This window comes from Malus domestica, chromosome 11 (genome assembly GCF_042453785.1).
Source record: "Malus domestica chromosome 11, GDT2T_hap1".
NCBI lineage: Eukaryota > Viridiplantae > Streptophyta > Magnoliopsida > Rosales > Rosaceae > Malus > Malus domestica.
This window is the reverse complement of record NC_091671.1, coordinates 22,048,055-22,065,213: the sequence shown is the minus strand read 5'-3', so window position 1 is coordinate 22,065,213 and position 17,159 is coordinate 22,048,055. Positions and strand designations below refer to the sequence as shown.

Below are 17,159 nucleotides of genomic sequence, written 5' to 3'. Positions count from 1 at the left end.
AAGGTTCCGGGCCACCACCGCAGCTGTCATATCATTTTTCATCACCGAATCCTCCACGGTAAGGGGACCGGTAGGGGATATGAAGGATGGGCGCCATATGTTGTCTGGTGAAGGCGGAGCTGCCTCTTCACCAAGGTTTAAGTCAAAACGACGATCGGAAGGGCCAGACATTTTTCAGATGTGGTGAAGAAAGAAGAGAGTCGGACAGATCAAGATTAAACAAGTGCAAGAAGGGAGTGTTTACAGAAGGGAGCTCAAGTGTGTTGTGGAACAAAATTAGCGCCTCTATAAAAAGAAGAAATCAAAGAGGCGCTCCTCAGAAATTGAAGAGGCGTCCTCTCGCAAATCGAAGAGTCGGGGCTCCGTTCTCAAACGCCTGATTCTTTTCTCAAAAGAGGAGTTTCCTTTCTCAAAAGCCGGATTCTTTTCTCAAAAGAGGCGTTTCATTTCTTAAAGGCTGGGCTTGCTCAGAAACCACGAGCCGAACCCCGGATTTCAAAAGATCAATTTGTCCAGACGTGTCGTCACTTGTCACACGCAAATTGCTTTGCGAAAATCTCGGGCAGTTTGTCGAAGCACCAATTCAGAAATCGAAGAGGGAAATTCAATAGTCAAAGACACGCTAGCTTTCTCAAAAGCTGGGCTTCAACCCACGGGCAAATCTTCTTTTCCAGATTTATCCGCACGTGTCACATGCTACCTCTACAATCGACGATGCTCAGAGCTCGAAGCGCCGATTCCAGATATCAATGAGGAATCTGCTTTGCGGAAATTACGGGCAGCTTTGTCAGAAAGCGCGTAATTTGTACTATTCATCCATCCACCGGCTGCCGACAATGAGTGAGGGAATAGTTCCGGTTGTGAAGAAAAGTCCCATAAGTATCTACCTTCGCCTTCCACAGCAAAGGCACACCCTCTCAGCACTTCTTCATCTCCGAGAATGCATTCCCAAAGAACCCTCTCAAGTCACTCTGTATTTCTCATTCCCTGGGATACCCCTGCAAACAACCCATCCAGAGCAAAAGTATTTCATATCATAAAGGTTGAAAGCAAAAGTATCTCATATCATGCATTCTCCATGTCCTTTTCCTTGTATTTGTTCTAACCTGCAGGACATGGAGAAATTGCTCTCGAGTACTCGTCTTCCACTGCTGATGTACTTCCAAAGAAGCTGCCACATCTACCTGAAGAACAGATAAGGCAAGCGAAAATGATACCAGCAGCATGTGGAGACAACGTACAGAAGAAACAAGCAGAGAAGAATGCAGCTCGTACAATCAACCCAGCACAAGGAGTCCGAGCTGAAGAACTAGAGAAGCTGCCACATCTGCTTGGAGAACAAATAAGGAACTGCAACATCACCAAAGAGCAAAGCTTCGCCGTACAATATCATCAAATCATCACTTGCAAGTAAAAAGCTAAGTGTCACCCCGTTCAAGAGGAAAGCTGTGGAAAGTCAACAAGCACGACCAATGATCACTTATTAGTTCTATTCATTGTCTTTTATCGTGATTTTCAATTTTTCGTTTGCAAATTTTTTTTCATTTTCTTGCGTTACTTAACTGAATTATTTCTTTTCTTTGCAGGAACTTTTGGTTCTTTCCACCCTTGAAGTTGATTGCAGAATTTTAGCTTGGGGGGGTCATCGCTTGGTTTTACTGCAAATTAGGGAAGTTTTCAGTCCAATTGTTTTATTTTGTTTCTTATTATTTATTTATTTTATTTTTATTTGCATTATAGTGTTTTCTGACATTGGGGACAATGTCCAGTTTAAGTTTGGGGGTAAAGAGTATAAAAAATGACCAAATTGAAATTTTTTTGTACCTTCAACTACGAACTGGTTTCATTTGTTTTTGTGTTGTTGCTTTTTGTTTTCTTAATTAGTTTTGTTTTCTTTAAAAAAAAAGAAAAAAAAAATTAAAAAATCAGAAAATTTAAAAATCCAAAAATATTGTCTTGTTTTCCTTATTGTTTTTTTTATTAGTTTCCCGACCCAATGATATAATTAGATCAAATTTGAATCATGATTATCAAGAACTTAGTTAACATGTGTTTTGTGAAATTCCTAATTCTCTTGTTAGTTTTGTACATATTTGATCATCTTTAAAAAAAAAAACCAAATGCACATAGCCTTGTTGATGTGAAAATAAAGCATGACTTAAAGCTTCATATGTGAATTTAGTGACCATATACATCCTATGTGAGTTTTTGAGCCTATTGAAAGTGTGTGCATTTTTCATACACTCCTATTCTTTCATGTGTGATGAACTTATGTGAAATACATCTCTAGAACTTGCGTAACGATCTTTCGAAATGTTTGTCATTGATTGCATGAATTTGGAAATGATAGAGGCATTAGGTTTACCACTATGGCCCAAATAACCATGTTTCCCAAAGAAAAATGATATCATTAGATTGCCAATTTGAGCCGTGTATGTTGAGCCTTTTATTTCTTATCACCAGATATGTCTACCCTTATACCTGAAACATTTTTCCTTACCCTTTCCAAGTGAGCAATGCAAGATTGTCTTATTAGAAACGTTTGTGAAGTACTTTGAAGGTGTTTGGCAAAAGAATAAGTGTGGGGGTATTTCATGTTTGTAATTAAAAAAAAAAAAAAAAAGAAAAAAAAAAAAAGAAAGATTGTATACAAAGAAAATAAAAAGTTTTTAAGGTTTCAGTTTAAGGGTGTGGTTGGAGATGTCAGAAGAATTGTTGGAGAGCTTGAGTTCTTATAAATCTAAAGAAAAGAATTGCTTGCAATATAGCTTGGAACTTGTGTTTTCCTATTCTTTCGTTTCAATAACCCTATCCCTAAGCCTCATTACATCCAATAAAAGTCCTCTTGATTTAAGTTTTGCAATTATGACTGTGGAGAAGTGATCTTTATGCAAGCTTATGGTACAAATCTCACATTTGATTCTTTGAGCAAAACACATTAAAACTAAACACATGTGTGATTGAGTGCATATCCCGTGAGAAGGTCGCTAGTTTGCATATGATGATTTTAAAAATAAAAACTTGAAATTGCATTAGCATGGCTATCTCACACACTACACTTCAAGGATGATTTAAAGATTACTGCTAATATTTGAATTAGGAAGATGAACTTGGATTAGCTTGTTTGGTGCTAGCTATGGTTCTTGTTGATTTGTGTTCTCAATTGAAATTCTATGAGGGTCACATAGGGGGAAACTAATGTTTTTCATGTTAGTACTTTTTCATGTTTTCTTTGTTTTGCTCGAGGACTAGCAAAAGCTAAGTATGGGGGTATTTGATCGGATCATATTTATATATATTTTTACTTCAAATTCACTCGTCTTTTCTTAGTTAGTTGCTTATATTTTTGAGCTATTTACGTTATTTTTGTGTTTATAGGATTTGTTATGCAAAGAAAATAAAAAATGGCACAAATGAGTTTTAAATAATAAATTCGTCGAAAATTGCTTTAGTCGTTCTCATTCTGTCATGGGTTATTGGTAGAATTATGTCACGGATTATAGGTCTGAATGCGGATCTGAGAAATTGGATGCGTGGGTTGGGATGCTGGTTTATATTATGCATGGATCGGTGAATTGGGAAGTGTGTGGCAGTGATGATCATGAATGGTGTTTCCCTCGGACTAAAACTTGTTATGCACACCCGAGAATCTAAGCTTAATGTTGAGAATTTTATATGCTATAATTTATATCACCATGCACGTAGTCTCATTTTCACTATTTCTTCTCACAAAGGGAAACTTGAAAAGTAAAATAAAGATAGAGAAAGATAGGAAGAAGGTAATTATTTATTCTGCTTTACTTGCTCGATCTTGAAATCGTTGTCAGAGAATCAAATCTCAACGCCCCAAATTAACCGTGAATTGCACTAATTAACCCTCAGTTTTTCCACAAGTTATTGGGTTGGATGATTGCATACGACAACCCAAAACATTCCCTACAAGTTCCCTACATGAATTGCATAATAGAGATACAAGCAAGAATCATTAACTTCTATGAAAAACATAAGCATTGACGAGGCACACGTTACTATGATTTGCATGAAACTTATGCCAAGAATTTACTTAACGTGATTGTGACTAGCAACCTTCACTACTTGTGAATATAAGTTCATAACGATTAGGTGAAACTCCCTTATATTCTAGCATCAAATTCATGCATGAAAATTAAGCGTGCACTCTTAATCGACGTACACAAATTAGTTATCAATCAAGCAATTAAGCAAATTAAATCACAACTCAGAAATCACAACTGAAGGTAATCAATTCATATTACAAATATATTCATGGCTTTGAATTAACCTCTAGCCAAAATAAATTTAGTTATACATTATTATCAAATTAAACCAAAAGTAAAATATAAATTTGGAGAGAATTAACCGAGAGAGGAGAGAGCTGTCTGTTTGTCCATGCGCTGCCATTTTCTGCCCTCGGTGCTGCCAAGAGCAGCGCACCCTTCTTTTCTGAGCTCCCCCTCCCAACGCTTTGTTTATTCCTTTGTTTTCCTTTGTGCTGCGCAAGCAGCTTCTGTTTGTCCTACCTCAAAGTTGCTGCCCAAGCAGCTTTGCTTCCCGCTGCCCAGACAGCACCCTTCTCTCTCCCCTTTTGCTCCAGCTGCAACGGCGCCAAAATTTGATGCGAGAATTACTTGACACACAAATTAAACCCTCTTTTTGACAATTGTAGTATAGATGTAAGTAGGGTATCGTTCTAGGCCGGGGATTAGGAGGGATTGCTAATCTATTCTAAATTAATTTAAAAATATTAAACAAGACTCAAGGACACAAAACTAGACTAAAAACTCTAATAACTCGAAACACACTTAGAATGACTCAAAATAATGAAAACAATCAAATTAGACACTAGGAACTGAAATGGACGGAAATTGAATTAAAAGACTAACAACAATGAAAACTAACTAAATAATATAATTTAATAATGGGGGGATATAACGCGGCCCTTGCAGCTGGAGCAAAAGGGGAGAGAGAAGGGTGCTGTCTGGGCAGCGGGAAGCAAAGCTGCTTGGGCAGCAACTTTGAGGTAGGACAAACAGAAGCTGCTTGCGCAGCACAGAGGAAAACAGAGGAATAAACAAAGCGTTGGGAGGGGGAGCTCAGAAAAGAAGGGTGCGCTGCTCTTGGCAGCACCGAGGGCAGAAAATGGCAGCGCACGGACAAACAGACAGCTCTCTCCTCTCTCGGTTAATTCTCTCCAAATTTATATTTTACTTTTGGTTTAATTTGATAATAATGTATAACTAAATTTATTTTGGCTAGAGGTTAATTCAAAGCCATGAATATATTTGTAATATGAATTGATTACCTTCAGTTGTGATTTCTGAGTTGTGATTTAATTTGCTTAACTGCTTGATTGATAACTAATTTGTGTATGTCGATTAAGAGTGCACGCTTAATTTTCATGCATGAATTTGATGCTAGAATATAAGGGAGTTTCACCTAATCGTTATGAACTTATATTCACAAGTAGTGAAGGTTGCTAGTCACAATCACGTTAAGTAAATTTTTGGCATAAGTTTCATGCAAATCATAGTAACGAGTGCCTCGTCAATGCTTATGTTTTTCATAGAACTTAATGATTCTTGCTTGTATCTCTCTTATGCAATTCATGTAGGGAACTTGTAGGGAATGTTTTGGGTTGTCGTATGCAATCATCCAACCCAATAACTTAAGGAAAAACTGAGGGTTAATTAGTGCAATTCACGGTTAATTTGGGGCGTTGAGATTTACAATTTATTGAAAGAACAACTGAAAATCAATTTAGGTTGCATATGTGTCATGTGTGGAGAAGAACCCTCTAGCTAATCCATCACCTATCCTTTCACCTTAATTTCATGCTTTTGTCAATTCTGTAATTTATTTAAGTTTAATTTACTTCTCGTCAAAACCAAACCCCCCCCATTATTAAATTATATTATTTAGTTAGTTTTCATTGTTGTTAGTCTTTTAATTCAATTTCCGTCCATTTCAGTTCCTAGTATCTAATTTGATTGTTTTCATTATTTTGAGTCATTCTAAGTGTGTTTCGAGTTATTAGAGTTTTTAGTCTAGTTTTGTGTCCTTGAGTCTTGTTTAATATTTTTAAATTAATTTAGAATAGATTAGCTGACACACCCTGATCCGGAGGATCCAGGTGTGCTGGCCGTCACGTGGGCGTGACGTAACCATAAGCACGACACGGAAGCGTAACAACAACATAAATCAACAGAAATTCAAACCAAACTCAACATAACCACCTACGGACATAACCGGACGAGTTACCAGTAAACACATAAGTTCAGAGCATAGGTTAACTGCAGTCAAGTAGGACTAAAATAAGAATACATCACCCTCAGGTGAGTCCTACATGTCCCAAATCTGTCAGAAAGCCGGAAAGGACCTCGTGAGCCAACCACCGCTAAACTAGAACCTGGAGGGGCGCAAAACAAAATGAGTGGGTCAGTAAAACAAATTAGTTTTCCAAAACATTTCATTAAAACAGTTATATCCCCTCGCCGTAAAAACCTGTATACTTTCCCAGAAATATATAACCATATAAAATCTCAACATTTAAATCTCAAATCTTTAACATTTTCAAGAAAACATGCCATGACATAAATAAAAATATAAATCAGGTGAATAAGGAATTAATCGGAGACCCTGCAGTTGGTCCTATACGATTAATTCAATAGCTCAAATCCCACTAAGCCGGAGTCACCACAGTGACCTATACGGCCCTACTCTGCACATCACTCGGAACTACGTAAGGTAGTCTATACGATGAAAGGTGTAAAAATACGCTCTAGTGCTTCTCTCATCATATCATCAGCGCGCATATCTAAGGTCACCCACCAGTCGGAACCCCTCTAATGGTCTGTACGACTGGCATGTCGGAACCCTCACATGGTCTGTACGACATCCACCTACTTGGATCCAAGGCGAGCGTGCGGTGTGGTGAATAAAATAAGCACTAACACCTAGGGTGCAGGTTATGAGCTCAAAACATCTCAACAACAATTCAATGAATAAATGAACTCACCTGACTTACCTGTGCCTCCACAGCACCATGCAACATGTATGCATCATATATCAATCATATAACTCGTATGAAATTCACATTTTCCAAATAATTCTATGCATGGCATTTTCAAAACATAATTTCTCATAAAAGCATTTTTCTGGGAAAAACAATAGTATATAGGTAATACGAAAACAAAACTGCCCACTCACTGATAAGTCGACGGGTCGTAACCCCCGTGGCGTCCCTGGATGCGGTCGTCCTCGGGATACGTCTCACCTATATGCGAAACAACTATAAAAACATTAATTTTAAGCATATCACCAATAATTCGAAATAACTTCTCATACGATGCTCAATTTTGGCATATGAATATACCACATCGACCTACTCGACGTCACGAGCGTCGGGAAATTTTTAGAAAAATTTTTGGAAGCCCCACGCGCCCCCACGCGCCACACGTGGCACGGGTCCACGCGCTGGCCACGCGCAGCACGTGCAGCGCACGTGTCATCTTCCTCGCAGGGTCTCGCCGGACTGGTTCTCCGGTGGCCGGACTCCGGCCGAACTCCGGCCGATTTTCAAACTCACAGTTCTCCTTCGTTTTTCACCCATTTTCTTCGTATTTTATACCAAATTGAAGCCCTAAGAGTGTACTATCACGTTGGACTAGTTTTAGGGCCTAAAAACTACGAAATCTCACCTTGCAAAAACCAAGGGTTCGGCCAAACTTGAAACCTACGATCCCGGCGTCCAAAATTCTCCAACGAACGTCCCCGAGCTTCCTTAGGACCTCCTAAAGCTCACCACAAGCTTGAAATCTCCTGAAACACAACATTTTACGTTCGCATGAACAGTACCTCAAAAATGGAGGTTCGGGATCTACGTGAAATCGAAGGTTTCACTTCCTAAAACTAGTACCAATGAACTCAGAACGTCAAAACGATGAAGATACATACCTTATTTGTCTCGATCCGTCGAGTTTTGACGGGTTTTGGGTGGTGGTCCGTACGATATGGGTGTGTTTGGGTGTGAGGTCGGGAGAGAGAGAGAGAGAGACTGAGAGAGTGATCGAGAGGGAGGAGAGAAAGAGACTGATCTTGTGTGGTCAAACCAATCCACACCATCCAAAATCTCTCTTAAGTCCCTAACCACAAAAATATAAAATCAACTTCCAAAATATTTCTAACTTAAACAACTTCTTAAAAGTTAGGGACCAAGCATTTTCAAAACGTAATACACACATACCTTGATACCTGTCAAGGGCATTTTTGTCCTTTCACATTCCCGCCAAAAGTACCTCCGGGACGGGCTGTGACAATCTCCCCTCCTTATAGAATTTCGTCCCCGAAATTCCCATAACCAAATATATCATTTAATACTCGTAGAATAATCTTGGATACATCTCTCTCATCCGGTCTTCCGTCTCCCAAGTAGCTTCTTCCACAGAATGATTTCTCCACAACACCTTCACCAAACTCACCGTCTTGTTCCTTAGAATCTTGTCCTTCCAATCCAAAATTGTGATTGGTTCCTCATCATAAGTCAAATCCGGATTAATCTCTAATGGTTGAGGAGGGATCACATGAGAAGGATCAGAAATATAATGCCGAAGCATAGAGACATGGAACACATTATGGACCTTAGATAACTCCGGAGGCAGTTCCAACCGGTAGGCAACTTCACCAACTCTTTCAGTGATCACATAAGGTCCAATATATCTCGGACTTAGCTTCCCTCTTTTCCCAAATCGTACCACACCTCTCCAAGGCGACAATTTCAAGAATACCCAATCACCCACATCATACACTCGATCAGTAGTATGCCGATCCGCTAAACTCTTATGTCGATCCTGGGCTGCTTTCAGGTTTGACTTAATTACCTGAACATTTTGAGTCGTCTCATCCACGATCTCAGGGCCTTCTAATACCCGTTCACCAACCTCAGACCAACACAATGGCGTTCGACACGCCCTACCATAAAGTGCCTCGAATGGGGACATACCAATGCTCGAGTGAAAACTATTATTATAAGCAAACTCCATTAAGTCCAGACGATCATGCCAAGAATCACCAAATTGCAGTACTGAAGATCTCAACATATCCTCCAACGTCTGAATGGTCCTCTCTGATTGCCCATCAGTTTGAGGATGATAAGCTGTGCTATACAATAATTGAGTACCCAGAGCTTCCTGAAAAGCCACCCAAAATTTAGAAGTAAACCTCGGGTCTCGATCGGAGATAATATTTACTGGGACTCCATGATACTTGACAATCTTCGAAATAAACAACTTAGCCAATTTATTCAGAGGGTATTTCTCCCTCACTGGAATGAAATGCGCAGACTTGGTGAGTCGATCCACAATCACCCAAATACCATCAAATCCATTTCGCGTACGAGGAAGTTTATACACGAAATCCATTGTTATATTTTCCCATTTCCACTGGGGAACGGGAAGTGGTTGCATTCGCCCAAAGGGCTTCTTCCTTTCTGCTTTCACTTGCTGGCAAATAATACACCTGCTCACATATTCTGCAATTTCTCTTTTCATACCCGGCCAATAATAAAATGGTCGAATGGTATGATACATTTTTGTTCCTCCCGGATGCATCGCATAAGCTGAACAATGTGCTTCATCCAGAATTTCCTTCTTCAATTCCTCATTATTCGGAACATACATTCTGTTTTCTTGCATGAGCATACCATCTGATTCCCGAATTCTGAGGTCTTTCTTTTTCCCTTCACTTCTTAACTGAACCAACTCCTGAATTTCTTCATTCACCATCTGAACTGCAAGAATACGATCCACCAAAACTGGCCTGACTTGAAAACTAGCAAGAAATGCTCCACCTTGATTCTCCCACTCCAATCTTACTCCAGTTGCCCTCAGTTCAGCAAGAAGAGGAACACGACTAGCATATAAGGCATTAAGACTACCTTGAGGTTTCCTACTCAGTGCATCCGCTACTACATTAGCACGACCTGGATGGTATTCAATAGAACAATCATAATCACTTAGCAATTCCATCCACCTTCGCTGACGAAGATTAAGATCATGCTGGGTGAATAAGTACTGAAGACTCTTATGATCAGTGAAGATCTTACACTTCTCACCATACAAATAATGTCTCCAAATTTTTAAAGCAAAAACAATTGCTGCCAATTCAAGATCGTGAGTAGGATAATTCCTTTCATGATTTTTTAACTGCCTAGAAGCATAGGCAATCACCTTATTATGCTGCATCAAAACACATCCCAAACCATTTAATGAAGCATCACTATATATCTCAAAATTACCGCTATCGTCAGGAAGTACCAACACCGGTGCATGAGTGAGGCAATACTTCAATTGCTGAAAACTCCTCTCACAATTCTCATCCCACTCAAATTTAACATCCTTCCTGGTCAACTTTGTCAACGGTAAAGCAATCATAGAGAAATCCTGAACGAACCGTCGATAATAACCTGCTAAGCCAAGAAAGCTTCGTACCTCCGTGACGGTTCGAGGTTGCTCCCAATTCTCCACTGCTGCAATCTTTTGAGGATCAACTTGAATACCTTGAGCTGATACAACATGCCCCAAAAATGCCACTTCAGTCAACCAAAACTGACATTTACTGAACTTGGCATACAACTGATGCTCCCTTAATTTCCTTAACACCAAATTAAGGTGTCGGATATGATCTGCTTGGGACTTAGAGTATACCAGAATATCGTCAATAAAAACAATAACGAATTTATCAAGATATTTCTGGAATACCTCATTCATTAATCTCATAAAAGCTGCAGGTGCATTAGTCAACCCAAACGGCATAACCGAAAATTCATAATGTCCGTACCGAGTTCGGAAAGCCGTCTTAGGTACATCGTCTTCTTTAATCTTCAATTGATAATACCCGGATCTCAAATCAATCTTAGAAAATACACACGCACCTTTCAGCTGATCAAACAAATCATCAATGCGGGGCAATGGATAACGGTTTTTAATCGTTACCCGGTTCAATTGTCTATAATCAATACACAATCGAAGAGTTCCATCCTTCTTCTTCACAAATAATACTGGGGCACCCCAAGGTGAAGAACTAGGTTGAATAAAACCTTTATCAAGTAATTCTTGCAACTGGATTTTTAATTCCCTTAACTCAGCAGGAGCCATTCTATAAGGAGTCAGAGATATAGGGTCCGTACCTGGAAGCAAATCAATAGAGAATTCCACCTCTCTGTCTGGCGGCAATCCCGGCAAATCATCAGGGAAAACATCCGGATAATGTCTGACCACACCAACTTCTTCTATACTAGTAGGAGCAACATCATTTAATACCACATGTGCCAAATATCCCTGACAACCCTTCGATAATAATTTCCTCGCCCTTATGGCAGAAATAACTCCATGTCTCACCCCACTTCTCTCGCCCACAAAAATAACCTCGGGTAATCCAGGACGATAAAAAGTAATTGATTTACCATAACAATCAATATGGGCACGATTATGGTGTAACCAATCGGCCCCTAAAATCACATCAAAATCCACAATATCTAACGGAATAAGATCAGCGGACATAATCACGCCCTCAACCATCACTGGACACCCCAGATACACACTATCCACATAACATTTATCTCCTCTAGGCATGGCAAACTCTAAATCAAATCCTAGAGGTGAAGGGTGAGGTTGGGTTATTTGAGCAAACGTATGAGAAATCACAGAGTGCGTAGCACCATAATCAATCAAAACCTTAGCAAAATGACCAAGAACATTTCACGTACCCATTATCAAGTCTGGATGGTTCTGAGCCTCCTGCAGGGACATATGATTAACTAGCCCCTGAGCTTGCTGACGTCCACCTCGGCCTCTATTGCCCTGATTACCTCGTCCCTGAGGATTACGTCCCTGGCCTGGCTGACTAGGCTGCCTGGATGATCCTGCACCACCAGTAGCAATTTCCCCCTGACGGGGCTGACCTCCCTGATGCCACTGCGATCCACCAGTTGGCATAGAGGAATAAGAAGAATAACCTCCAAAATCCTGAGAATACCCTGCCTGAGGATAAGGCTCCTGAGAATACTGATAAGGTCCGGAAGCATACGGAGCAGCATCCCCCTGATAGTGGTAAGCACCACCACGATTCGGCTGGCCATAACCACCCGGTCCAAAACTCTGCTGAACTGGTGCTGGAGGTGGCATATTAGTCTGCTGCGGTCTCTGCTGACCCTGGGGGCACTGAGAAGCCCGATGTCCCATCTGCCCACACGTAAAACAAGCACCAGAACCTCTCCTACACTCACCATGGTGACGGGAGTTACAACGGCGGCACCATGGAGCGCCAGATCCACCAGCATCCCTCTGACCCTGAAATCTGGGTCCACCAGAAAATCTTCCACCACCTCTCCTCGGGCCAGTAAAACTATATCCCCCACTAGAAGAACTCGAACTCGCTCCACTCTTCTTAAAACTCTGAGTCTGTCGAGGTCCAGGAATAGAAATACCCTTACCCTTATCATTCTTCTTCTGACCCTCATTCTTGTCCTCGTCATCCTCACTGTCAGGAAGATTATCAGAGTCCTCCATCCTAACCAAAATCTCGAAATACTCATGATAATCAGCGCAGGGAAGTGCATTGGCAAAGGTACGCCACTTCTTCTTAGATCCCAACTTGAAACGTCGAAGCATCTCTCCCTGATTACCAGCTGTATCAGTGTCATAACGAGACAAATCAGTAAACTTTCTATAATATTCATGTGCCGACATATTTCTCTGTTTCAACCTGGTGAATTCCTGCTTCTTACGGTCAATATACTCAGGAGGAACGAATCTCTTCATAAAATGCTCTTTGAATACTTTCCAGTCGGCTGCCGTCTCAGGTGACATGTACCTAGCCTGATTTATCCACCATGCTGCTGGTTCACGACCCAAAAACCAAGTGGTGGTCTCCACCCACCTATTAGCAGGGAGATTCCCCTGACTCTGCATCACCTGGAAGGTTTTCTCAATATGATCTAGCCATTTCTCTGCCCCCTCATGACTTTCATTACCCATAAACCGATCTAACTTCAAGTTGTACATGGTCTCCAGAGGTGTCCTCGGAGGAGGGGGAGGACGAATCACATTCTGTAAAGCCTGGGCCATCGCTTCCCTTAACTGAGTAATATCCGGGAAATTAGGTTCAGAAGTACGGCGGGACTCTCTACGCTCTCTACGAGGCGGCATGATTCTGACAGAAAACATCAAAAGATCGTTAAGACATTAACAAATTTACAGGACTGCAACCTAAGCTCTGATACCAAACTGACACACCCTGATCCGGAGGATCCAGGTGTGCTGGCCGTCACGTGGGCGTGACGTAACCATAAGCACGACACGGAAGCGTAACAACAACATAAATCAACAGAAATTCAAACCAAACTCAACATAACCACCTACGGACATAACCGGACGAGTTACCAGTAAACACATAAGTTCAGAGCATAGGTTAACTGCAGTCAAGTAGGACTAAAATAAGAATACATCACCCTCAGGTGAGTCCTACATGTCCCAAATCTGTCAGAAAGCCGGAAAGGACCTCGTGAGCCAACCACCGCTAAACTAGAACCTGGAGGGGCGCAAAACAAAATGAGTGGGTCAGTAAAACAAATTAGTTTTCCAAAACATTTCATTAAAACAGTTATATCCCCTCGCCGTAAAAACCTGTATACTTTCCCAGAAATATATAACCATATAAAATCTCAACATTTAAATCTCAAATCTTTAACATTTTCAAGAAAACATGCCATGACATAAATAAAAATATAAATCAGGTGAATAAGGAATTAATCGGAGACCCTGCAGTTGGTCCTATACGATTAATTCAATAGCTCAAATCCCACTAAGCCGGAGTCACCACAGTGACCTATACGGCCCTACTCTGCACATCACTCGGAACTACGTAAGGTAGTCTATACGATGAAAGGTGTAAAAATACGCTCTAGTGCTTCTCTCATCATATCATCAGCGCGCATATCTAAGGTCACCCACCAGTCGGAACCCCTCTAATGGTCTGTACGACTGGCATGTCGGAACCCTCACATGGTCTGTACGACATCCACCTACTTGGATCCAAGGCGAGCGTGCGGTGTGGTGAATAAAATAAGCACTAACACCTAGGGTGCAGGTTATGAGCTCAAAACATCTCAACAACAATTCAATGAATAAATGAACTCACCTGACTTACATGTGCCTCCACAGCACCATGCAACATGTATGCATCATATATCAATCATATAACTCGTATGAAATTCACATTTTCCAAATAATTCTATGCATGGCATTTTCAAAACATAATTTCTCATAAAAGCATTTTTCTGGGAAAAACAATAGTATATAGGTAATACGAAAACAAAACTGCCCACTCACTGATAAGTCGACGGGTCGTAACCCCCGTGGCGTCCCTGGATGCGGTCGTCCTCGGGATACGTCTCACCTATATGCGAAACAACTATAAAAACATTAATTTTAAGCATATCACCAATAATTCGAAATAACTTCTCATACGATGCTCAATTTTGGCATATGAATATACCACATCGACCTACTCGACGTCACGAGCGTCGGGAAATTTTTAGAAAAATTTTTGGAAGCCCCACGCGCCCCCACGCGCCACACGTGGCACGGGTCCACGCGCTGGCCACGCGCAGCACGTGCAGCGCACGTGTCATCTTCCTCGCAGGGTCTCGCCGGACTGGTTCTCCGGTGGCCGGACTCCGGCCGAACTCCGGCCGATTTTCAAACTCACAGTGGACTATCACGTTGGACTAGTTTTAGGGCCTAAAAACTACGAAATCTCACCTTGCAAAAACCAAGGGTTCGGCCAAACTTGAAACCTACGATCCCGGCGTCCAAAATTCTCCAACGAACGTCCCCGAGCTTCCTTAGGACCTCCTAAAGCTCACCACAAGCTTGAAATCTCCTGAAACACAACATTTTACGTTCGCATGAACAGTACCTCAAAAATGGAGGTTCGGGATCTACGTGAAATCGAAGGTTTCACTTCCTAAAACTAGTACCAATGAACTCAGAACGTCAAAACGATGAAGATACATACCTTATTTGTCTCGATCCGTCGAGTTTTGACGGGTTTTGGGTGGTGGTCCGTACGATATGGGTGTGTTTGGGTGTGAGGTCGGGAGAGAGAGAGAGAGAGACTGAGAGAGTGATCGAGAGGGAGGAGAGAAAGAGACTGATCTTGTGTGGTCAAACCAATCCACACCATCCAAAATCTCTCTTAAGTCCCTAACCACAAAAATATAAAATCAACTTCCAAAATATTTCTAACTTAAACAACTTCTTAAAAGTTAGGGACCAAGCATTTTCAAAACGTAATACACACATACCTTGATACCTGTCAAGGGCATTTTTGTCCTTTCACATTCCCGCCAAAAGTACCTCCGGGACGGGCTGTGACATTAGCAATCCCTCCTAATCCCCGGCCTAGAACGATACCCTACTTACATCTATACTACAATTGTCAAAAAGAGGGTTTAATTTGTGTGTCAAGTAATTCTCGCATCAAATTTTTTATTAGTTCTTAGTTATTTTAGTACTTTAAGCCATTTTCGTGTGTTTGTAGGTCCAAAGGGCTAAGGTAGCAAGAAAGTGCATTTTGGTGCATTTTGGAGCAGTTTTGAGCTTGTAATGGATTACATATGATATGAGCAAGATGGATGGACGAATTTGAAGACAAAAGAGGCTAGGAACATGCTAAAAATCTGGTGAAACAAATACAAGTTGCAAGAAGGGATAAATTTCTAGAAGGATTGGCCAAAACTTCACTCAAAACCATGCATACCCCATAAAATTCATCAATGCCGTGGCCTTCCCTTTGTTTTACTTCCACCAGATTTTTTTAGTGATGATGCAATGCCTATCTCACTATGACATTTGAGTGGATGATGTAATGCTTAACTCACCATGACATTTGAGTGGATGATGCAATGCTTAACTCACCATGACATGTGAGTGGATGACTCAAAACCTACCCTCACCAACAATTCTCCACCTTGCCATGCCTTACCTACTTCATTCCACCAGATTTTTGCATTAAACATGTCCATCCTCTTCCTACAAATACCATGGCAGCAACCTCATTCAAATCATCCAGAAATTAACCATTCTCCAAGCCTTTCCTTGCCTCTCCTACATATCTAAACCCCTTCCCATCCATTCCTCCAAATAACCAACCCTTCAACATCATTCCAACCTTGTTGGGGCGGCAAGGAGAAGGAGAAAAGTCCTTGGACGCGCTTGCTATCCAACATGGATCGTTGGAACGTTTAGGTGCTTTCTTCCCTTTGTTTTTCAATGGTTAAATTTGTTTATCTTTGTTTTGTAATAATGAGGAACTAAACCCCCCTTGGCTAGGGGGGGATTCAAAACCATGTTTATGCTTGCTATATGATTTGATTACTTCCAATTGCGTTTCTTGAATTGTGAATTCAATTTACTTATCCGTTCGTATAAAAACTAATTTGTGTATGTTGGTTGAGAGTGCACGCTTAATTTTCATGCATGAATTTGATGCTAGAATATAAGGGAGTTTCACCTAATCGTTATGAACTTATATTCACAAGTAGTGAAGGTTGCTAGTCACAATCACGTTAAGTAAATTCTTGGCATAAGTTTCATGCAAATCATAGTAACGAGTGCCTCGTCAATGCTTATGTTTTTCATAGAACTTAATGATTCTTGCTTGTATCTCTATTATGCAATTCATGTAGGGAACTTGTAGGGAATGTTTTGGGTTGTCGTATGCAATCATCCAATCTAATAACTTGTTGAAAAACTGAGAGTTAATTAATGCAATTCACGGTTAATTTGGGGCGTTGAGTATTCATAACTTATCGAAGAGCAATTGGAAATCATTTTGTATGCAAGCAAGACATGTGTGGAGAAGAACCCCTTAGCTAACCTTCCATTATCCATTCAACCCAAATTTATTTAAAATCTATTTAAGTTTTTAGTTTATTCGTTTTTACTTTCAACTTCACCAAACTCAATTCCCCCTTTTACTTTCTTGTTTTAAAGTCTTTTGTTTACATTTTTAACTTTGTTTCTTTTTTCTTTTTTTTGAGTCAGTTTAGAGGTTTTAGCAAGCCCTCCTAATCCCCGGTTTAG

General features: G+C 40.6%; 1 long non-coding RNA gene across 1 annotated transcript; it reads right to left on the bottom strand.

Moving 5' to 3' along the window:
* Positions 1 to 13,461: 13,461 nt before the first annotated feature.
* LOC139189635 (uncharacterized) lies at positions 13,462 to 14,956 on the bottom strand. The gene is made up of 3 exons (XR_011573455.1): positions 14,835 to 14,956; positions 14,403 to 14,469; positions 13,462 to 13,602 (listed from the first exon to the last, which is right to left on the bottom strand). It is a non-coding gene; the product is annotated as an uncharacterized lncRNA (long non-coding RNA).
* Between the last annotated feature and the right edge of the window lie 2,203 nt (positions 14,957 to 17,159).